Genomic DNA, 24,506 nt, shown 5'->3' with positions numbered 1-24,506 from the left:
TAATCAAAACTTTTTTGTGGCCCCTGATATAAATAACTGGACTAAATTAGAGCTTGTAAAGCCCATCAGGGCACTGGTCACATCACTATAGTGACAACTGTTTGCTCATTGTTAATGGAAATGAACAAACACTGCAGAGGCCCCTGCATTGGTGACACAACTGTTCCTTTTTCTTTTCTATGTAAGTAAGTATATTTATTCATAATAAATAGGCAAATCTTTACTAACATTTACTTTACTTTCGTTTATTATGAGATTTATATGACCCTCCTTTACACGCGCGAAAATTCGTGACATGGTCAGTCGTGTGGATGACAGGTGTCATCCACAAAGCATGCGGTCTATTTGTATACTTTGAGCGGTCTTTATGACAGATTTTATGATTTTTTTATTAAATGTAAAAATAATACATTTAATATTCATACACAGTATAATGTATTCTAATGTTTGAAACAGTTTGTTCGTTAATTTAATAAGGATACATTTCAAAATAACAAATTTACATCTATTTTCCATGTAAGCATTGAGGTTTGTGTAACAATGCCACTACTTATCAAAAGAACATGAAAATGTTTATTTCAAAATAATGACCTAACTAATAAGTATAAAAAAACAATAATTTAGTTACAAAGTGCAAACAAAACTGAAATAAAGAACACATTGTTTGACAAAACAGTTTCCACATATTTGTTTCAGATGATCTACATATGATTGTTTTATTTCGTATTCGTCCACATATATAACACCTTCCACGTGATACAGTTGATTTTTCTGGCTGTTCCACAATTTCTTGAGTGCCTGACAGTAATTAGCCCTCCTCCAAAATTCGCATGGATGGCTTTCAGTAAGGGATCGTCTCTCTGTTTGAGGCTTTATTAGTTCCCAACTGATTTTTTCTATAAAATCAACCCTTTTCACAACCTGATTTGAAGCCATGGAGAGGTATTTATATATGCATAAAGCATTTATGACTGCAATGTTCAAAATAATGTTAAACAGTACCAATGACCACCTTCTTGTATTACATGACACATTATTCTTCTGACAAAGCTGGTCTTAAAGATCTGCCCCCACTTTTGACATGTTGTAGAAAGTAATTATTTCAGGTTTATTTTGTTCTCCTGTTGAACGATCTATAGCATTATGGAAATGCATGCTTGATAATACCAACACTGTTCTGTTTTTATTTGGACAGTACAAGACCAACGTACAGTCCTCTTGAAATTCAAAGATTGTTGATTTTGGCTCCCTTTCTCTTTTTCGTAGAAATTCTGTAGGCGCTTCTCTCTTGTTGTTCCATATCCCGGTGTCTGCACAAAACTTTGAAAAAAAAAAGTTTTGTGCAGACACCAGGATATGGAACAACAAGCACTCTGACAAGCATGGGAAGTGAAATTCAACTGCTGACATAGCTCAGACAGCCTATTACAACAAGGCGCATTGCCACGATATAGACCTCGGCCACAACTCACTGTTCACAGTAAGTAAGAAATTGGCCATGCAAAGGAACGGTCAACAGTGTGTTTCCTTATCTCTTAAATCACTTCAAGATAAAAAATGGAATGGTATTTTGCATTGTGCCTCAGCATGCTAATTCTTCTGACGTGGGATAATTCACAATGGTTGGAGTAGAGTGAAAATGAGCATTTTTAGTTTTGCAGTTAAGGTAGGATTCAAATAAAAGTCCCCATTGAAACTGAATCTCTGCATTGTTATCTTATTTTTTCCATCAGATGAAACCAGGGGCAGAGATCAGTGTAGGAGACTAAGTTGGGTGACGTCTGACTACGTTAAAATGCAGCACAGCGCATGAAATATGTCGTAGTGCACAGGAAGAACAATCAAACTTCGTATGACAAACAATTTAGGCGGCAGGTTCTAATAGGATGAAAATATGCATATGATAGCACGCTGATGACACATAATCGTCAGGTCACCAAAATTTCGATTCCCATCGGAATTAAACTACTGAAACATGTAAAAAACGTGTGCAGAAAATTAGTGATATTAAAGGTTTGTAATCAATAAATAGTAAGGCACTTTGTTTCAATAGCAAAGTTTTATTCATAATTAACTTAAAGCTACAAATCTAGTGATCTCAAATTCATCTACACAGAAGAAAGAGTGCGTGAATCACTAGGACTCTACGCAAATTACATTGTTTCATTAGAAAAAAATAACATTTCATCGACTTTAGAGCCTCACGTTCAAGGATATACATACTTCTCTGCAGGCTACTTAATCAAACAACAAAATTTAATTTGGTATAAGAGGCACTCTCCGCACTGCAGCGCCATCTGGGGTCACATGGGAGAATACGTTCTTCATCGACAAATTCCTCGGGTGACTGTACACATGGCAGCCAGTTCACTGCAGACAACACTGTGACATCACAGCTACTGTGCTTTCGTGAGAGAATCGGTGAGGCACAGCCCCAGTAACTGCAACAACCGTAAATGCACCGAGGCACACGCTGCCAACGCCGAGGTAATCTGTCAGTCCTGCACTTCCTCATCATTTCCGTGTAACTACTTTACTTTGTCAGCTCCACTGAGAGTTTACTTGTGGCAGAAGTCCTTATTTGACCTATCTACGTCATCTTACTCTAGGACATCTAAATTAGCAACCAGTAAACCTTTTGGAGGACTCAACTTGACAAGGCCAAAATTAAAAAAATTGTCAGGAAGCGAAAAAATCGCCATCCATTTCACTGACATGTCCTACACTTCTGCATACAAAAGAGTGTGACTTATCCAATTCCTCATTGCATTCCAACGTCTGTACAACAGATAATACCTCCTTTGATAAGTCCATACCCACACTAATGCAAACCAACTTCCCTGTATATTGCCATATGCTATCAGGCGAACTGGTCTTTAGTGCAAGTGTCCACAGTTTATTTGGCACACCTTCATGATTGGTGAACCTTGTAACATTGTCACATTTGTAGTTGTTGCCCCTAGATGAAACAATATCCCACCAAGATCAACTTTATATTGTGGAAGACCAATTTTTGTGTGATGTTTATTAAGAAAAACAATAGTGCAGTACTGCTCACCAACACGTGGCAACACTTCCATAGGATACTGAGAACTCTTAGTTCCTATGCTAAAGGTCAGCAGTTTTTTCCCCAGTGACGTCATATATTGTCACATATCCCACATAATTTTCATTATGGAGACCTCAGTCTCTTTCTGGCCAAGAGATCTAGAGTGATGACCGACATATGAGCACTTGTGTCCACCAAAAATTTATGTTCTCTTCTGCTTACTGTGCCTAGCATGCAGCATCCCATCTTTGCATACGTTTTGCAGTCTTTTGTTCTACTGCAAATGCCATCCAATGGATGAGGCGCCCCTGTTCCCATTTAACGAATGCTTACTTAAATGTTGTTTATTCCGTTTCTTGCTTTGGCTATCACATGCCTTATGCCCTACTTCTCTACACTCATAACATTCCAGTTGGTGGGATTGCTTTCTGGTGCGACCTGTACACACACACCTATAATGCTTTACCTTGGAGGAGAAAACACTATGATTACTCTCTTTTCATGTAGCAATGTCAATTTCTACCAGGTGTGTGTTAATTCTAATAGCAGCAGAAAACAATTTGTGTTCTTCATCCTGACTCTTCTTGACATGTCAGCAGAAATAACCCTCACAAGGTGTCCAAGGAATAGAAAACCAACTGAAATCACTCAACAGTGGAACGTCCACTGGACCTGACAGGATACCATTTCGATTCTACACAGAGTACGTGAAAGAACTTGCCCCCTTCTAACAGCTGTGTACCACAAGTCTCTAGAGGAACGGAAGGTTCCAAATGATTGGAAAAGAGCACAGATAGTCCCAGTCTTCAAGAAGGGTCGTCGAGCAGATGCGCAAAACTATAGACCTATATCTCTGACAGCGATCTGTTGTAGAATTTCAGAACATGTTTTTTGCTCACGTATCATGACATTTCTGGAACCCCAGAATCTACTCTGTATGAATCAACATGGATTCCGGAAGCAGCGATCGTGTGAGACCCAACTCGCTTTATTTGTTCATGAGACCCAGAAAATATTAGATACAGGCTCCCAGGTAGATGCCATTTTCCTTCCGGAAGGCGTTCGATACAGTTCCGCACTGTTGCCTGATAAACAAAGTAAGAGCCTACGGAATGTCAGACCAGCTGTGTGGCTAGATTGAAGAGTTTTTAGCAAACAGAACACAGCATGTTGTTATCAATGGAGAGACGTCTACAGACGTTAATGTAACCTCTGGCGTGCCACAGTGGAGTGTTATGGGACCATTGCTTTTCACAATATATATAAATGACCTAGTAGATAGTGTTGGAAGTTCCATGCAGCTTTTCGCGGATGGTGCTGTATACAGAGAAGTTGCAGCATTAGAAAATTGCATCGAAATGCAGGAAGATCTGCAGCGGGTAGGCACTTGGTGCAGGGAGTGGCAACTGACCCTTTACATAGACAAATGTAATGTATTGCGAATACATAGAAAGAAGGATCCTTTATTGAATGATTATATGATAGTGGAACAAGCACTGGTAGCAGTTACTTCTGTAAAATATATGGGAGTACGAGTGCGGAACGATTTGAAGTGGAATGATCATATAAAATTAATTGTTGGTAAGGCGGGTGCCAGGTTGAGATTCATTGGGAGAGTCCTTGGAAAATGTAGTCCATCAACAAAGGAGGTGGCTTACAAAACACTCGTTCGACCCATACTTGAGTATTGCTCATCAGTGTGGTATCCGTACCAGGCCGGGTTACAGCGGAGATAGAGACGATCCAAAGAAGAGCGGCGCGTTTAGTCACAGGATTATTTGGTAAGCGTGATAGCGTTACGGAGATGTTTAGCAAACTCAAGTGGCAGACTCTGCAAGAGAGGTGCTCTGCATCGCCGTGTAGCTTGCTGTCCAGGTTTCGAGAGGGTGCGTTTCTGGATGAGGTATCGAATATATTGCTTCCTCCTACTTATACCTCCCGAGGAGATCACGAATGCAAAATTAGAGAGATTCGAGCGCGCACGGAGGCTTTCTGGCATTCGTTCTTCCCGCAAACCATACGCGACTGGAACAGGAAAGGGAGGTAATGACAGTGGCACGTAAAGTGCCCACCGTTCGGTGGCTTGCGGAGTATAAATGTAGATGTAGATGTAGAAATACATCCAAAGCCATATTATTTGCCTCAGAAAGGATGATTATGTCAGTCTCTGTATTCTGCATCAGTTCATAAGTTTGTGCATTAATCTTCCTAAATCTGCCTCAGAAGGACTCCATCGATTCGCAATGTTTCTGCAACAACCAGCTGAGCTTCGCCCAAAAAAACCTGGCGCTGTTTTCTTTACAATAGCGCTGTATAAATGCGTCAGCCAGCTCACCTAATGTTTGCACCTTACTCAGGGTCTCACAGCACACAATGTACATCTTCGTGTCACTCTCTAACTGTAACATAGCCATATTTAATTAATTTTGATGAGAATGGTTTCCAGTTTAGCGGGAGCCTTCACATCATTAATAAGAACACACACACCATCGGTCGTTTTTCCCAAAAAATGAATATGAGGTTAGCTACCGTGGGATCAATGGAAGGAATGGAGATTTGTAACAAGGCTTCTGTCTCTCCCAGATCAGATTGTGGTTGCCCGCTAATAACTTCCAACATTGTTACTTTCGGTAATGATGTATCATTCAACTTTTTGTGTTTGGCTGTAATTCCCAAAAACAAACTTATCTGCCCTTTCGAAGCTTCCACCATATTATGCAAAGACATCACACACATTTCTGACATTTGTATAACCTTCAATTGCAATTCCACAAGAAACGAGAGGAAAAATGTACCAATAGTGCTTAAACAAGGGACGAAGTCTATTATTCCTGGCACCATAACATGAGCCAACGGGATTCTGTACAGTGCTGTGCCCCGTGGTCATATCTTCTACATATGCTACACACAACTGACACAGACTGAATACACGGCAACTCATGTCCAGGAAAATGCCGATATGGACATGCCACTGGCCACACGTAACTTATCTGTGATTTCAATGGAACTCAGACAGATTCGGAGGACCCTCTGGTTTAATGAATAACAAACACTCTCAAGTTCATGCGACAATTAGGATGGCCAACCTTGGCCATAAACAAAAGAAACACAAAAAGGCCAACAAGACAGTCACTTGTGATACCGTGGTGTGGCGAACTGTAAACTGCAGCAGTGGAACTCGAGGAGGATCCAGACAGATGACGTTGGCTGCTGATGTTGTAGATGTGTGGGTGTAGTACCAGGTTTAGGCATCGCTATCACTGGCAGTCATTTGCTGACACCAAATATAGAGCACCGGGAGCTTGACCTCTACAGTCTTCAGGATAGTTAGGTGTGGAATGTAGCAAGGAGGAGCTGTCGAATGCACAAAAATGTGAAGGAAACATTATTTTTAGTTTATACAGTTATTAACAACAAATACAATGTTATCATCCTCAGATATCTGCAAACCAAGTAAGTCAGCACAGCACACACCAGCCAGTATTTGCTGATGTGGACACACCTCTCTGTTGGCGTGGCAGTGGCAGCCAACTTAGAGCCTGCAGCCTGCAGCTCTTCTTATCGGATTCCCACGGCACTCTAATTGACATAGCAGACGGCACCCCAGATAGGCAGCCTGCACCTCTGTATGAGGCGGCCATAAACGTGGAGAGTTTAAGCTGCAGTCTTCCCGTAGCTGCTAGTTGAGGGGCAACAATTAGTGTGCTCCTTCAGAACAATGGTGGTTGGTAAGCTCATGAAGGTCCATCAGTAATACCTGCAGGAACCCTGGTGTTAAAGTGCCAGTCTTCCATCAGTAGCGGCAAGGATGAGCTCTCAACAGCAAAGTTCATCAGATCTAGTTGGCCATGGTATCATATATTGTAGTCATTTTAGTAGGCTGTGGTCAGAGTGTCACAGGTTCCACCTCAGTACTAGTTGCTGCAGCACTGGAATACAACTGAGAAGTAAGCTGTGGAAATCTGCTGATGATGTTATCGTTGTGTGGGAATGCCTGTTCTGTCCTAGTTTTCTGACCTCATCAGCACTCTTTGTCGCAACTTCACCTTCCAGACGCACTTTTCTGCTGTATCAGCAGCTGAATAATTACACTTGCATTGGATCTGAGCTTCCTTGCGACAAATTGTACAGTCAACATTATGATTTTATCCTTCTGTTGTCATGATGTCAGTTCGCCATGTCTGCTGCTTGAGCGCTCAGCTCACCCAAGGTATTGCAATCGCTTCTACATTTGCAGCTATTCCTTCAGCATTTCTCATGTGCTGCCATTCTGCCTGGTTGTTGACCCATTCTGCTTGGCCTCTGGTACTCGTATTGCCAGGGATGAACTTCAACAATTTTTTAATATCTGCCAGGAATATTACTCTTGGGTGCAACAATGTTTTGCTACATATGTTTACTGAAAAATATTTTTCTTATAATTTACTACAATGTACTGTGAGTTTCTACAACTATGGAAACTATGATAAAGGATAAAAACAAAATAGACTGGCAGTTACCAAAATCGTAGAGGTGTCACATCTTTCCCAGCCATATGTTATGCAGGAAGAGGTTAAGAAGAAACTCAGTGTTCCATGCACAATGTAAAATGGGGAGTATAATGAAATTTTAAAAAAGTTGTAGCTCACTCGTTCTTCTGCAGCGAGGTAGGCTATATGTTTCCTCATTTTGTTATATTAATGAATGGTCATTAGAAGATTAAGCAGAAAAGAATAATTTTCTCATCTTTGCATCTCCTTTTCCAGAGTGAAGGTGAACAATCGTAGACATGTTGTTAAAACGTCAGTTCGGAGAAAATTAATGAAACCATCGTAACATTATTGTTAACAGATTTTTATACGTACATTTCTCTCTTATTTTAAACAATTGCCTCTTACATTAATATTTTGGTGTCTCCTATATCTATCATTACTTATCTACGTCGCTGTTGTACTCTACTTTACTTCCAAAAGTACATTGTCAATCTGTCTTATCGAGAAAATTTAAGAGATCATATCATTACATAATTTGGATGGAAAGTCGTTTAAGATAAAAATACGCTATTTGCACTCCAGATAAAGGCACCGTTGATGTAGTACTGAGTCAAATGCTTTTCAGAAGGCTAGAAATGCTGCAACCATCTGTTTGTCTTAATCTACGACTTTCTGTGTGTCATGTGAGAAGAGCGCGAGATATGGTTGTTCGTTGCGTTTGAGCTCAGAATGTGTTCCAAAGCCTGGTCCACACATTACGATCTGTCTGTGCGAGTATCTGTGTATACAATAAATACACACAAATCTCCTGCATTCACACCATAGTTTCAGAGTGCTCCAAACCCGCCATCTGTTGGTCAAGGAAAGGACTTAGTGGCAAAAGGTTACCCTCTCACGAAGGATATCAGTTCAAGACACTAACTGATAATACAGGAAATTCAACTGTGGTCTGCGTTCACAACTAGGCTTAAACATTTTGATAAGGCGTCACAGGCAGAAAGAACATGTAAACATCAAGGCAGTGACTCGTTAAGCAATAGCAGTTTTCACATATTAATTTATTTCTCGAGTTACATAGTGAACCTGATGACAGACGAAATTATTTGCATATGGACCTGGAGATATATAAGTAATTATTGACGTTTATAGCTCCTCATATAACATGGCAAAATACTTATATGAGAGTAGTAATCTCATCACATGAATAGATGATAGCGACACTGCGATTTCTAGTAACAAGTAGAAGTTATAAAGACATAGAATTTTCGACAGCAATGTCCAAATAAACTTAGAGCGAAATAGTTAGTTAGCTTCATGTTCCACGAATCATTTGCATGATTAAACGTAAAGATTTGGAACTAGTCACTTTACATTCACATCTCAAATTAATTTGTAAAATAAGTTTTTTGTTATGTTTCATAATTATTATTAAGTGTACAGACGTGAGTTAGTAATTCCTACCCTCCACCTTTTACAAATTCCAACAATAGAAACTCTTTTATGGAGTACATGCTATGTGCAAAGCTATATAATTGTCCTGATGAAGAATATCATGAAGACAAGTATGGTATCTCGGTTATGTAATCTATCTATTGTGACAAGCGACAAATAATATTTTTACCTTCTTAGATGTGTTTTGTAATCCATACACTCTAATAAATCACATAATTTTTTATCTTGCTCCTGGAAATCTGTGAATATTCAAGTCCATACTTGAAGTCTACCAAAAACTTGTTATCAACTTTTGCACCAGAATATAAAGCTCCATTCTAAACTTTAGGCAGAGACTCATGATCCATACCATACATTTTACTTTTTATATTATTGTTTATTGTACAGTTTACCTTTAATTCACTCTTATAATGAATCATGTGTTTCATCAGGGAATAAATGTGTTGACACACAAATACAAGAATCTGTAATAGGTCCCTGAAGACACTGCTGCATATGTCCCTTTGTCAACTTAATGCAATGTTCTGACTGTTCCCTTCTGTAGAATTAATACTTACATTTTTTTATTTTATCGACACTGGTACAAAGGATTATAGCAAAGCACAGTATTGGGAGAAAGTATGCTAGCAATTTCTTATTCAAGTCAAAATGACAGAAATTTTTCTAAGTGCAAAGAAGACAGAATAAACAATTTCGGAAAATTTCTTAATGATTTTTTTTAGAATAACAGTTTCCCTTTTTGTGGAAGGGCCAACAGCTCTTGATTCCTCTAGTAAGGAATCTTAAGCAACTGCCACATCATCTCTACCACTGGAATCCTTAGTCTTAGCGTCACACAAATTCTTTCTTATTTCAAGAAATTGTGCAAAGAACTCCTTAAAGCACTGCCATGTATTTTAGCATTCACTTGGTATGCAAAGACAAGAAACACTAGACTGAAGAAACAGCTGATGCAAACACGTTATGTACTCCAGATTTGTCGCAATCTCCTGTCCACATGCTACGATTTGCCTGCACAGAAATTACTTGCACTGACAGATATGAGCCAGTTTGCTCACACCTTGTATTTCCAACTTGACTGCGTAGGACATAGAGGAATAAAGTAATTACCTTTGTGGTCCAGAGACCACTGTATGCCCACCTGGAGGACAGGAAAACTTTTATGTGGTAGAAAAAAGCCATCTGCAGCATCTCTGAGATTAACAAAAATATCAAATAAAATAGGCTTTATTTCAAAAAATTGTAGATGATGACAGTCCTGTCTCTTTTTATATATAGCTGCCTTTGTACATAAAACTTAACACTTACAGCCTTACACAGTCCGTTTATAATCATGGTACTTGTCAAGCATTAAAAATAAATACATTTACAACTTGACTTAAAAAGCATTAGACAGTTATGAATATATAGGAACAAGGCTTTTCAGCACATGCTGTATCCTCAATGTCATTAAAAATGAGACCAAAAAATGGCTGAAAGATAAAACTTTCTATATTCTTCAGGAATTTGAAAGTTCTTGACTTATTTACTAAATAAGTCATAATAAAGTTTGTTCATACCTTCTTACCATGCTTTTTTGTGCCCTATGGCATCTTGTCTTGCTTATACAATGAATGTACGAGTAACTGATTCATGTTCGGCTCATATTTTACTACCAATCATATTGGGAAATTTTTGTGTATGCCCTCTATTCCTTCATTATGCTGCACTTAGTAAGTAACTCAACAATATTTATTTCCATATTTAACTATGAAACCATGTGGAGACATTTGTATGTATCACCTATGTTAAGGAAGTACACATGAGCCAATTCAAGTCACAAGATCTCAACTCACACGGCTGTCCTCAACTGTTGTTTTCGTGGGAATTGCGATCTTTGCAAGATGATTTTCAACTGTTTTTATGTGTGCAATGCATGTACACAAAGTGGTAGCTTATATATGTTGATACTGGAGTCCACATTTGTACAAAAATGACGTTTATTGGACTCAAATGGTTTATAGCTTTCAGGGACAACTAGTATATTAAAGAAGGAAGACAAAAGTGCAAAACAATGCAAAAAAGAGTGTGAGTCCGAAAAATTTCATTACTTGCTACAGAAGAGGTATTTCATACACCATACAAGGAGCTCAAAGAAGAGGAATCTGCATTTTATAAGTATAAAAAGTCGAGGAACCAGCTTTTTCATTTGTTACAGCAAATGGCACTCAGAATTACTAAAGTGAATATAATGCTATGCGCTGCCATTACATCCCATGAAAAATTCGTTTAGGTTTAGTTGCCCATCCAGTGGAAATTTCTGTGCAATAGCCATATCTACATGAATAATTTTCCCTTCAAGTTTTATAGGTTTCCTTTACATCTTGTATTTCGCTTTTAATAGTTAAGTGCATTATTTATACTAGTGTTAGCTAGTGCAACCACATAAACATTTATCATTGGTGTTTGTGAAACTGTTACAGGCACAATCCAGAGAGCCACTTAACAATAAATAAGCCCACTACAGAGACATATTTAGTCAATCATTCGTAATACATCACTTGATGTATACTTCACAAAAAAAGCATTTTGCCAATGTTGCAGTGTCTCAAGGTTTCAGTCCACATTTTTAACAAACATCACAAATGCCTGACAGCATACAAATAAATTCCAGTTCCCAATTCATCTGATTCTACTCACAGTATTTTTTTCACTTCATGTTGCAGATATATTGTAACCCATTTCATGGCAAAATATTAATTATGGTACCAGTATATATAAAAATCCAGTTTATAAATGTAGTAGATGGCAAGTAATTTAGTACACTCATAGCATACAAATCAGACTGTTGCCTGACTGCTTTAATTAATCTTTCGTCATTTCTTATAAAATTTTAAATTTTAAGGAAAAAGTAATCAAACGAGGCAATTTATAACAAATAACAAAAATAATGAACAACTAACAACTAATATCAACCACGATGAAACGAAATATGGAGATGTTTACATGACCATGTCTCCAGAGGAAATGAGCTAATCTAATCTAATGTAAGCTCTTGGGGATCACAGATTAACAATGCATGGATGACGTCAGTTACCAATACTTTCTTCCTGAGAAACCTTGACAGTATTGTGCCATTACTTAATGTGACAGGTTGTTCAGTGTCGATGCCGCCATTTGAAATGCATTATAGAATGTTTTGAAGGGACAGGACATGAGGGGACGGGATGGGAAGTGACAGCCAGTGTGAGCTGCCTTAATCTTTAGTACCATAGTGTATATACGTATGTTTCTTAAAATGTCAGTCACACTTTACAAAACCTCTTGTACACAACTCATGACAACATCGATTATATGCAAATGCTTAAAGATGGATGAATAAATAAACTACTAAAGCTGCAAACAATACTCTTTTCACTCTGGCGAAATAGCTCAACGTTATTCATTCCACACTCTGCATCTCACGTGATCACTCCCTCTACAACGGCTTTTCCCCACACTCCCAGTGCAATATCCATCCCTTCTGCAGCTATACAATATAAGTGGGGAAGTGAGTCTAAGAATTTGTGTTTAATTGTGCATAATATCGAATCTGAGTGGTACTAGGCAACAGTCTAAGGACATTTTGCGTAAAATATATAATTCCTTCAAAGCGCTGGAAAACTGCCAAAAAGAGGTTTGCGATTTTTCATAGAGATACACAAAAAGCAACAGCAGAAGAATGTCAGATCTCGGAAAGAACAGTGCAATGGATCTGCGAGGAAGCGAATAAAAGTGTAATCAAAAATGAAGATGCCCTAGGGACAAGCTTTTCCTCTCCAAGAAAAAAATATTACACGCCAAAAACCTGCCACAAGGTTAGATTATTTCCAGAAGAACGTAATTTGTCGCTCACTTCTGGAATTTTATGATAATGGTGAACTCCAAACACCTAAAAAGCTTAAAGGTTTTTAAAAGCTAAAATAGACTATGCAGTAGACATTAATTCTTTGCATAAAATTTTAAGAAAACTTGGCTTTAGATGTTTTAAGAAGAATGCATGAGATTAGAAATGAAGATCATCCTCATCCTCTTATTTACACCGACGAAACTTGAGTCAATCAAAACCCCCGTAAAAGTTTTATCTGGTAGGATTCTAAAAGAAATGGTGGTCTAAAGCTGCTAAAATATAAAGAATCACAACTGGTGATCAGCCATGCCAGATCAGCCAAATACGGTGTCATAGAAGGGGCAGAATTGGTGTTTCAATCTAAAAGTTAATTATCATCACGAGATGAATAAATAAACTGCTAAAGCTGCAACTATACTCTTTTCACTCCGGTTTACTGATCTCCTTCGAAGCATGGAAGAAGAATGTGTGATAGTCACAGACAATGCAAGCTATCATTCCATACTTTATGAAAAAATTCTCAACACAAAACGCAAGGAAGAACAAATTTTAACATGGCTGCAAAGCAAAAGTATATCTCGTGATTCCACACACATGATAGCTGAATTGCTTTGGATTCTTAGGCAACATAGCAGCAATTATAGGCGATAGGAGCTTGATGATTTTTCTGCAGAAATGGTACATGAAGCAAGATGGCTCCATATCACTGTCAGTGTAATCCCATTGAATTGATATGGACTAAAATAAAACGAAAGGTAGCACACAAAATTTCTACATTTAAAATTAGAGACATGCGAAAATCACTGGAGGGCGCTATTGAACATGTCACAATGCAAGTTCGGCAGGAATGCGTTGCCCATGCAGAGCGACTGCAGGGAGAAGACTTCATGAAGGAAGGACTTCATCATGTACGCATTCAGAACGCTGTTATAAATCTATATGAAAACTGTGACAGCAGTTCCAGTGACAACGATGACGATGAAGGTAGTGAAGATGATGTCTGCCCACTATAATTTCTGTTTGGTGGGTTAAATTTAAACTTTTCCTTTTCTTTCCCTTTATTGATATAATTATTTTAGTGTAATAATCTCTAGAGGCATGTATAAACATCCTGCAACATGTGAAACTAAGTTCATTAAAGTACAATAAATTAATTCAAAAAACTTGTAACACTTATTTTCGTTGGTGTATTTTTTAAGTGGCAATAGCTGTTGACTCTGCAGTGTGCTTGCAAGGAATTAGGGGGGAGTATCTTGAGTGAGGATGAAGTAATGTGACCTTGAGCTGCCTCGCAAAAGTGAAAATAGTACAGTCCCCATTATTAAGCTCACTGACTTTGACTGACCAGGGGAATTTCTTCCAGTGACACCAAAGTGTTTAATAATTTCGCACCTCAACACCATCAACCCAGTCAAAAAGTTTGGGAACTGGGAGAATGCCTGTGTCAAATGCATTTGCATTCATATGGTTCCAATGAGCAAGGTTAACTGTCTTTTTCACTTTATTGGCATCTAGCATACAAACTTATAGCCATCACAATTTTAATTAGATTAGATTAGAGATTAGATTTACTTTCATTCCAATTGATCCGTAGTGAGGAGGTCCTCCAGGATGTGGAACATGTCAGAAAAACAACAATACATGACAAATATTTAAACTAAAACAAATAAGCTAATGTACCATTCCACAGGTCCCAAGTGGAATGATCGTCATTTTTTAATGAACACTAAGAGTCATTTTACAAATACTATTGCACTGAATTTAAAATAAAAAAGTTTTATATTTATTTATAAGGTAAGAAACATGTAATACAACTACTGTAATACTTATTTACAATGAACACATTACTGCACTGAAATGGTGCAGAAGTTAGATTATACTTACACACACACACACACACACACACACACACACACACACACAAATTTTCAGTGAACACATTACTGCACTGAAATTGTGCAGAAGTTATGTTGTACTTATATACAAATCAGTTGGTTTTCCTCAGAAATTCATCAATGGAGTAGAAGGAGTTGGCCACCAATAAATCCTTTAGGCTTCTCTTAAACTGAATTTCATTGCTTGTTAAGCTTTTTATGGCTGCTGGCAAGTTATTGAAAATGTGTGTTCCTGAATAATGCACACCTTTTTGTACAAGACTAAGTGACTTTAAATCCTTGTGAAGATTATTCTTATTTCTAGTATTGATTCCATGAATTGAGCTGTTGGTTTGAAAAAGTGATATATTTTTAATGACAAATTTCATTAAGGAATAAATATATTGGGAAGCTGTAGTTAGTATCCCTAGTTCCCTAAACAGGCTTCTGCAGGATGTTCTTGAGTTCACACCACATATAATTCTTACTGCACGTTTTTGTGCCCGGAAAACTTTAGCTTGGCTTGATGAATTACCCCAGAAAATAATCCCATATGACATTATGGAATGAAAGTAAGCATAGTATGCCAGCTTTTTCATTTTTATATCCCCTATGTCTGACAAAATTCGCATTGCAAACAGAGATTTGTTAAGACGCTTCAGCAGTTCTGTGGTGTGCTCCTCCCAGTTGAATTTATTATCAAGCTGTAATCCCAAGAATTTAACACCGTCCACTTCTTCTATCTTCTTGTCATCATATGTTAGACATATACTCTTGGGACACCCCTTACAAGTTCTGAACTGCATGTAGTGTGTTTTTTCAAAGTTTAGTGACAAAGAATTGGCTAGGAACCAGTGATTAATGTCTACAAATATTTTATTGGCTGATCTTTCTACGACTACACTTGATTTGCTATTTATTGCAATGTTTGTATCATCAGCAAACAAAACAAACTTGGCATCTGGTAATGTTACTGATGAAAGGTCATTGATATACACAAGAAAAAGTAAGGGCCCCAAAATGGAACCTTGTGGGACCCCACATGTAATTAGTTCCCAGTTGGATGATGCCTGATAGCTTGATACATGTCTCTTTCCTAATAACACCCTTTGTTTCCTGCCAGAGATATAAGATTTGAACCATTTTGCAGCATTTCCTGTTACACTATAATATTCTAGTTTACTTAAAAGGATATTGTGATTTACACAGTCAAATGCCTTTGACAGATCACAAAATATACCAGTTGCCTGCAATTTTTTGTCTAATGAATTAAGTACATTTTCACTGTAAGTGTAGATAGCCTTCTCAATATCAGAACCTTTTAGAAATCCAAACTGTGACTTTGACAGTATGTTATTTGAGATAAGATGGTTATAAAGACGACTGTACATTACTTTTTCGAAAATTTTTGAGAATGCTGGCAACAGTGAAATTGGACGGAAATTTGATGCTATTTCTTTATCTCCCTTCTTAAACAGTGGCTTAACTTCAGCATATTTCAGCCATTCGGGAAATATTCCACTGATAAACGACTGGTTACACAGATAGCTTAATATGTTACTTAGCTCAGAATCACATTCTTTAATTAACTTTGTTGATATTTCATCATACCCACTAGATGTTTTTGATTTTAAAGATTTTATGATGGACATTATTTCTGTTGGGGTAGTGAGGGTCAAATTCATATTATGGAAGTTACTTGAAATGTCTGGTCTAAGGTAATCCATAGCAGCATCTACCGAACCTGACAACCCCATCTTTTCAGTAACAGTTATAAAATGTTTGTTAAAAAGTTCTGCAACACTATACACATCTGTCACCAATGCATCATTTACTCTTAATGCTATTTGTTCCTCTTCATGTCTGGTTCTACCGGTCTCCTCCTTCACTATATCCCATATTGTCTTTATTTTGTTATCTGATATGACTATCTTTTCCTTGTAATATATTTGCTTTGACATCCGTATTACAGTCTTTAATATTTTGCAGTATTTCTTATAATGTGCTATAGCATCAACATTGGAAATGTTTCGGATTGACAGATACAGTTTTCTTTTTGTTTTACAAGATACCCCTATTCCTCGAGTAATCCATGGCTTCTTTGTAGACTTTGCTCTAACCTTGGTAAGTTTTGGGGGAAAGCAGTGTTCAAATAAGGTAAGCACTTTATTAGCAAAAATGTTATATTTTTCATTCATGCCATGAGCACTGTAAACATCAGTCCAGTGAATGTCTCTGAGGAGTGTCCTAAAATAATCAATTTTTGGCTTACTGATTACCCTCTTGAGCTCAGATTTAACAGATTTTATATCCTGTTCAGTATTAACATTTAACAGAAGGAACTGCATGTCATGGTCTGAGAGGCCATTGACTATTGGTTTTGTAATATAATTTTGTTCATTTGACTTTTCTATAAAGATATTATCAATGGCTGTTTGTGAGCAAGTGGTTATCCTAGTGGGGAACTTTACTGTGGGAATTAAGTTGAATGATAGTGTTACTAACTCAAATAGGTTCTTATTGGGAGAGTCTTTAAGGAAATCTACATTGAAATCACCAGCAACCACTATTTCTTTGTTTTTGGTTGTTAAATGGGCCAGTACAGCTTCAAGGTGGTTTACAAACAGATTAAAGTTACCTGCAGGTGCTCGATATACACTTAATATTATGAAAGATTTTTTGTGAAAATCTAATTCTGTTGCACATGCTTCCATATGCTGTTCTAGGCAAAATTTATGAATGTCTATGTTCTTAAATTTATGACAGTTCCTGATGAATGTGGCAACTCCTCCTTTCTCCATTTCTGATCTACAATAGTGAGATGCTAACCTAAATCCTGTAACACTTAAAAGTTCTATACCAGTGGTCACATGATGTTCAGAGAGGCAGATTATGTCAGCTGGGTTTGAAGACTCTAATTCATCTATGCAGATAGTTAATTCATTAATTTTATTTCTCAGTCCTCGAATATTTTGATGCAATAAAGATAGCTGACATTTCACATTGACTGACTTAAAATTGGATGGAGTTAAAATATCTGCTGACAGTTGAAAATTCTTAACCAATGGCTGTTTATGTTGATGTAATAAGCTGGAATTATGTTTTTTGATTTCTTTCTCAAACTGAAGGTTTGTCTCAGTTCTAACCTCTCTTAAAATTTGTTTTCTTTCTGTCCTCCCTACCCTAAAAAAGGGTCTTTTCTGAATCCTATAACCACTGGTATTTTACCACTCATGACAGTGCCTCCCCCCTTTAACTTTCCTGCTATTTCCCCAGCCAATTTACCCTTCCCCTTCCTGTTGAGGTGAAGGCCATGCCTAGTATAATCCCACCTACTGACAGAATCAACATGAACCACACCAATGTGTGACCCCACACCCGACATGAGCAGCCGTTCCAGCTCCAAATTAACTCTCTTGACAGAAGAGTTCAAATGAGGTCGGTCATGGCGCCCAAGAACAGATACAAACTCAACACTGGTATGCCTCGATGCTGATGCAATCTTCGCCAGGTCACACTCTATGCTGTACCCAGGATCTCTGTCAATACTGTTACCTGCCCCACCCACTATAACCACGGTGTCTTCCTTAGTGAAATCTTTGCAAAGTGATCCTAAATCCTCTGTCACCTGCTCCAGACCAGCACTAGGTTTAAAAAAATTGGTGACCTGGTATTCTGATCCTAGTTCATCCTGCAAGAGTTGGCCAACACCTCTTCCATGGGAACTACCTAACAACAACACTTTCTTTCTCTTTACTGATTTCCCTACATTCTTACTTTTCAATTTGCTGCTGAAAGTTTGTTGTGCCCTGTCTACACCTGTAACTGCTTGAGGCTCACCAGCTTCTAACTGAAGCAACAGGTCAAATCTATTTTCCACATTCACCATAAAGCTGTCAGACAAAGTTCTAGGCCTGTTCCTCCTGTTGCCTGTTGCCACTTCCCACCTCTCTTTACCCTTCTCCCTCCTTAACCTGTCAAGATCTCCCCTGGCCTTGTCTAACTCAGCCTGAAGGGCAGCAATTTTCCCCTCCTGTTCCAGTATCTTCCTATCTCTACTACAAATCCTACAAAACCACTGATGAGTCTCATTTACTTCCCCTATTCCCACGCCACTACAGTCACCCACATGGAAAAAACTACAGCACCCATCACACCAGAGCCCCGACCTAACAATTCTACGGCAAGTCAAGCACTTTTCACTCATGATAAACGTAATAATTTATTAAGAATAAGTCAGTTAAATTACAGATAAACACGAAAATATGGTTACACAAATTTGGCCTATACGCAACTGTGTGTAAACAAAAACAAAAGTGCAAAGTTTCTGAAACAACAAGTTAAACTTTACGCTACTTTCCGGAAATGCTAGTTAAATAATGAAGAGGTACGCTAAGTTAAATTGCTGGAGAGAGCAAGGAACAACTAAACGAAATTCTATAGATTTGCTGCAGCAGAACGTAAACAGAAAATACGACTGTACGGTCTTTTCGCGTTTTCTGCTATATTACGTAATGAGAAATGAAACCTTTAATGGTACACTTAAACGGCACACTAATACACTTATTTACCACGTAATCAGTACTAATCTATGTGTTTTATAATCTAAAATAACTTATCTTTACGAGAACACCAAACCTCGCGCTAGTCGCTTGGCTGCAGGGCTGCCAACCTTCCTATACATACACATACACAAAGCAACGTAACATTTTTTCTTAAATGTATTGATACACAAGACAAAGTAAGGTAACATTTGTTGTTCTTCATTCATATATGTCTTCAGATCAAGATTGTTGTACAAATATTACAAAGACACTAATTCTTGTATTTAGTTAAATTGAAGGGCCACAATTCTGTTTAAATTTGTATGTCTTTTTTAGCTATAAATAAGGATAGATCCTCCTGGTTGTGTCTCTGAGAAATAGGGTCATGCAAAGTGGTTGGCAGTGATCAAGTCTTAAGGTATCCTTTAAAAAGTTGACTCTGCCTTTCTTATAGAATCTACAGTGAAATGTGATTTATGTCACCAATTGCTGTTTCTTCACACTGACAGTAGGGTGTCTCCAACATGCCGATTCTATGTAAATCGGTAGGGAAAGATCTATCATTGAAATTCATTCTTATAATGGATATTATAATTTTCCTTGAATGCTTGGACTTGTCAAAACATGTCTGTCTTGATATGAATGTCTGTATATGTGCATAGCTTTTGTTCTTTTACTGTTAGGAGGTATTCTGCAAATGGGAGATTAATGGGTTGTATGAATAAAAATAGAATATTCTGTGGAAAAGATTCTCAGACCAAACGAACATTCCTTAAGAAAGTTCTCAATTTCATATGAATATAAAATTCGAAACATATTCATTCCCCTCGGTGTGTGTTGTCTGCAGTGTCTGGCACAGAACGCACTCATAATCTTACATTTCATACAACTCACTCAAACTGGCCAACTATGCAGTGACAAATATGGAACTGGCATCAGTATGTCCTGCATCTACATCTACATGGTTACTCTGCAATTCACACTTAAGTGCCTGGCAGAGGGTTCATCGAACCATTTTGATACTACTTCTCTACCATTACACTCTCGAATGGCGTGTGGGAAAAAGGAACACCTAAATCTTTCTGTTCGAGCTCTGATTTCTCTTATTTTATTATGATGATCATTTCTCCCTACGTAGGTGGGTGTCAACAAAATATTTTCACATTCAGAAGAGAAAGTTGGTGATTGAAATTTCGTAAATAAATCTCGCCACAAAGAAAACCGCCTTTGTTTCAGTGACTGCCACCCCAACTCGTGTATCATATCAGTGACACACTCACCTCTATTGCGCGATAATACGAAACGAGCTGCCCTTCTTTGCACTTTTTCGATGTCCTCTGTCAATCCTACCCGGTAAGGATCCCATATGTGCAGCAATATTCCAGCAGTGGACGGACAAGTGTAATGTAGGCTGTCTCTTTAGTGGGTTTGTTGCATTTTCTAAGTGTTCTGCCAATGAAGGGCAGTTTTTGTTTCGCCTTCCCCACAATATTATCAATGTGGTCTTTCCAACTTAAGTTGCTCGTAATTGTAACTCCTAGGTATTTAGTCGAATTGACAGCCATTAGATTTGTGCGATTTATCGTATAACCAAAATTTATCGGATTTCTTTCAGTGCCCATGTGGATGACCTCGCACTTTTCTTTGTTTAGTGCTAATTGCCACTTTTCGCACCATACAGAAATTCTCTCTAGATCATTTTGTAATTGGAATTGATGTCTGACGATTTTACTAGACGGTAAATTACAGTGTCATCTGCAAACAATCTAAGGGGGCTGACAGATTATCACCTAGATCAATTATTTAAATTAGGAACAGCAGATGGCCTACGACACTACCTTGCGGAACGCCAGATATCACTTATGTTCTCTGTCTATCACTATGAACTGTGACCTCTCTGAGAGAAAATCACGAATCCAGTCACACAACTGAGATGATACTCCATATGCACGCAATTTGATTAATAGTCGCTTGTGAGGAATGGTATCAAAAGCCTAGGAATATGGAATCGATCTGAGATCCCATGTCGACAGCACTCATTACTTCATGGGAATAAAGAGCTAGCTGTATTGGACAAGAAGGATATTTTCTGAAACTGTGTTGTTTATGTATCAATAACTCATTTTCTTCAAGGTGATTCATAATGTTCGAATACAGTATATGCTCCAGAATCCTACTGCAAATTGAGGTCAGTGATATGAGTCTGTAATTAAATGGGTTACTCCTATTTCATTTCTTGAATATTGGTGTGACCTGTGCTACTTTCCACTCTTTCGGAACAGACCTTTTGTCAAGTGAGCAGTTGTATATGATTGCGAAGAAAGGCGCTATTGTGTCTGCATACTCTGAAAGGAACCTGATTGGTATACCATTAGACCGGAAGACTTGCCTTTCTTAAGTGATTTGAGTTGTTTCGCAACACCTAAGATATCTACTTTTATGTCACCCACGCTAACAGCTGTTCTGGTTTCGAATTCTGGAATATTTACTTCGTCTTCTTTCGTGAATGAATTACGGAAAACCGTACTTAGTAACTTCGCTTTAGTGGCACCATCATAGGTAACATTTCCATCGTTATCGCGCATTGACTGTTTTTTGCCATTAGTGTACTTTACATACGACCAGAATCTCTTTGAATTTTCTACCATTTTTTGAGACAATGTTTCATTGTGAAAACTATTAAAAGAATCTCGCATTGACGTCCGCACTAAATTTCGAGCTTCCGTGAAACTTAGCCAGTCTTGGAGATTTTGCATTCCCCTGAATTTGGCATGCTTTTTTCGTTGATTCTGCAACAATGTTCTGACGTGTTTTGTGTACCATGATGGATCAGTCCCGTCCCTTATTAACTTATGCTGTATGAATCTACCTATTGCTGTCGATACTGTATCTTTGAATTTGAGCCATATCTGGTCTACACTTACATAATTAGCTTGTAAGGAATGGAGACCGTCGCTTAGGAAGGCATCAAGTGAATTTTTATCTGCTGTTTTAAATAGATATATTTTGCGTTTATTTTTAGTGGTTTTGATTGATATGGTTTTGAGCCTTGTTACAATGACCTTCTGTTTACTGATCCCTGTATCCGTCATGACGCTCTCTATTAGATCAGGATTATTTGTGGCTAAGAGGTCAAGTGTGTTTTCGCAACCATTTACAATTCGCGTGGGCTCATGAACTAATTGTTCAAAGTAACTGTCAGAGAAAGCATTTAGTACAATTTCGGAAGATGTTTCCTGTCTTCCACTGGCTTTGAACATGTATTTTCGCTGACAAATCGAGGGTAGATTGAAGTATCCACCAATTATAACTGTATGAGTGGGGTACTTATTTGTAATGAGATTCAAGTTTTCTTTGAACCATTCAGCTATTATATCATCTGAGTCGGGGGAGTCGATAGAAGGACCCAATTATTATTTTGGTACTGCTGTTGAGTATAACCTCTACTCATTGTAATTCGCAGGAACTATCTATTTCAACTTCACTACAAGATGAACTACTACCAACAGACACAAACACACCACCGCCTACTTTATTTAAACTATCGTTTCTGAACACGGTTTGCGCCTCTAAAAATTTCGGCAGAATTTACCTCCAGCTTTAGCCAGCTTTCTGTTCCAACTTTCTGTTCCTATAACGATTTCAGCTTCAGTGCTTTCTATCAGTACTTGAAGCTCTGGTACTTATCCAACACAGCTGGAAGAGATGCTCTACGTTTGGATTTTACTTTTATGTGTGGCAACGAATTATTAAGACAATTACGAACAGTTCACGAAAATGTGTTTCTTGCGAATTTACCGAATTTTCGACATGTTTCTTATTGAAGTTAGGTGAACAAATTATCCAAATAAAATCTTAAGATTACATGACATTCTCGTCTATTCCAAACCGGAACTCTGTCAGCATTTTCTAACATGAGATAATTTTGGTTAAATGTGTCAAGCACATAAGTAGTCGCCCTTTTGCTGTCATTTACAAGTAAAAGATCGCTACGTTTGTAACAAATCAGTTATTAATTTTTCTGATCCGCCTGCTTATTTCTAATATAACAAAATATAAGTTTTATACTGTGAGAAAACATGAGATGAATCTCTGAAAATGTCAGTGACAGAGTAGTCTGGTGTATCCCAAAATCGTCCCGTACACTAGTCTGAAAACTTGCATCTGGTAAATAGTAACAAAAATGTTTTAATTTACACTTCATTTGAAAGATCACCCTCTCTTCTTTTATGATTTTTGCGAGGAAAGTTCGTCACGCAAATAATTAATGCTTTTAATGTTAGGCCTGTATAAACTCGTACAGTTTCTCTTTTCAGTATTTTTTCAGGCTACGCTTTTTTTCCGTTCCGAACAACATTAATTCTGCCATTCCCACCAAAAACTCGATAAAACTCAACCTCAACAGAACTTACTCAGCTCGAAGTATGCTACAGGGCTCACTTCAAAAAAAGTAGAATGTTCTCTGCTTATGGGAAGCTTCTCTAGTCATACGAAATCAGAGAATGTTTATTTTGAATAACTTCCCAACCTAATTACAGACGTTTAGAATGTTGGGTAATATGAATAAAACGGAGAATATACTTTATGCTCTAAATTTCGGAAAATATTCTCAGGTTTGCATGAGTAAGGCGTATCAGAGAATACACTTCATGTGAAAATGTTCTCTACGTGAGTAAAAGGGTGGGGGAAGTTCCTCAAAACTAAGAACATTCTTCGATTTTGCATGAATAAAACAAGAGAAACTTCTCACAAGCAGAGAACATTCTACTTAAAAAAAAAAAAAAAATGAGCTCCACAGCATCCTCTGAGGCGAGTAAGTTACGGTAGTAATGGCAGAATTTATGTTGCCTGGAAGGCAAAGAAAGGTATTAAACGCGCAAACAAAGTTGACACTCTGCGGATTGTCCGATGGGAGCGACTGTACGAGGTGCATTCAAGTTCTAAGGCCTCCGATTTTTTTTCTCCGGACTGGAAAGAGATAGAAACACGTGCATTGTTTTAAAATGAGGCCGCGTTCATTGTCAATACGTCCCAGAGATGGCAGCACCGTACGGCACATGGAATTTTACCGCCAGCGGCGAGAATGAGAACTGTTTTAAATACTTAAAATGGCGACGTTTTCCTTATTTGAACAGCGTGCAATCATTCGTATTCTGAATTTGCGTGGTGTGAAACCAATTGAAATTCATCGACAGTTGAAGGAGACATGTGGTGATGGAGTTATGGATGTGTCGAAAGTGCATTCAT

The sequence above is a fragment of the Schistocerca piceifrons genome, chromosome 2 (genome assembly GCF_021461385.2).
Source record: "Schistocerca piceifrons isolate TAMUIC-IGC-003096 chromosome 2, iqSchPice1.1, whole genome shotgun sequence".
Taxonomy (NCBI): domain Eukaryota; kingdom Metazoa; phylum Arthropoda; class Insecta; order Orthoptera; family Acrididae; genus Schistocerca; species Schistocerca piceifrons.
This window is presented reverse-complemented; position numbering follows the sequence as displayed.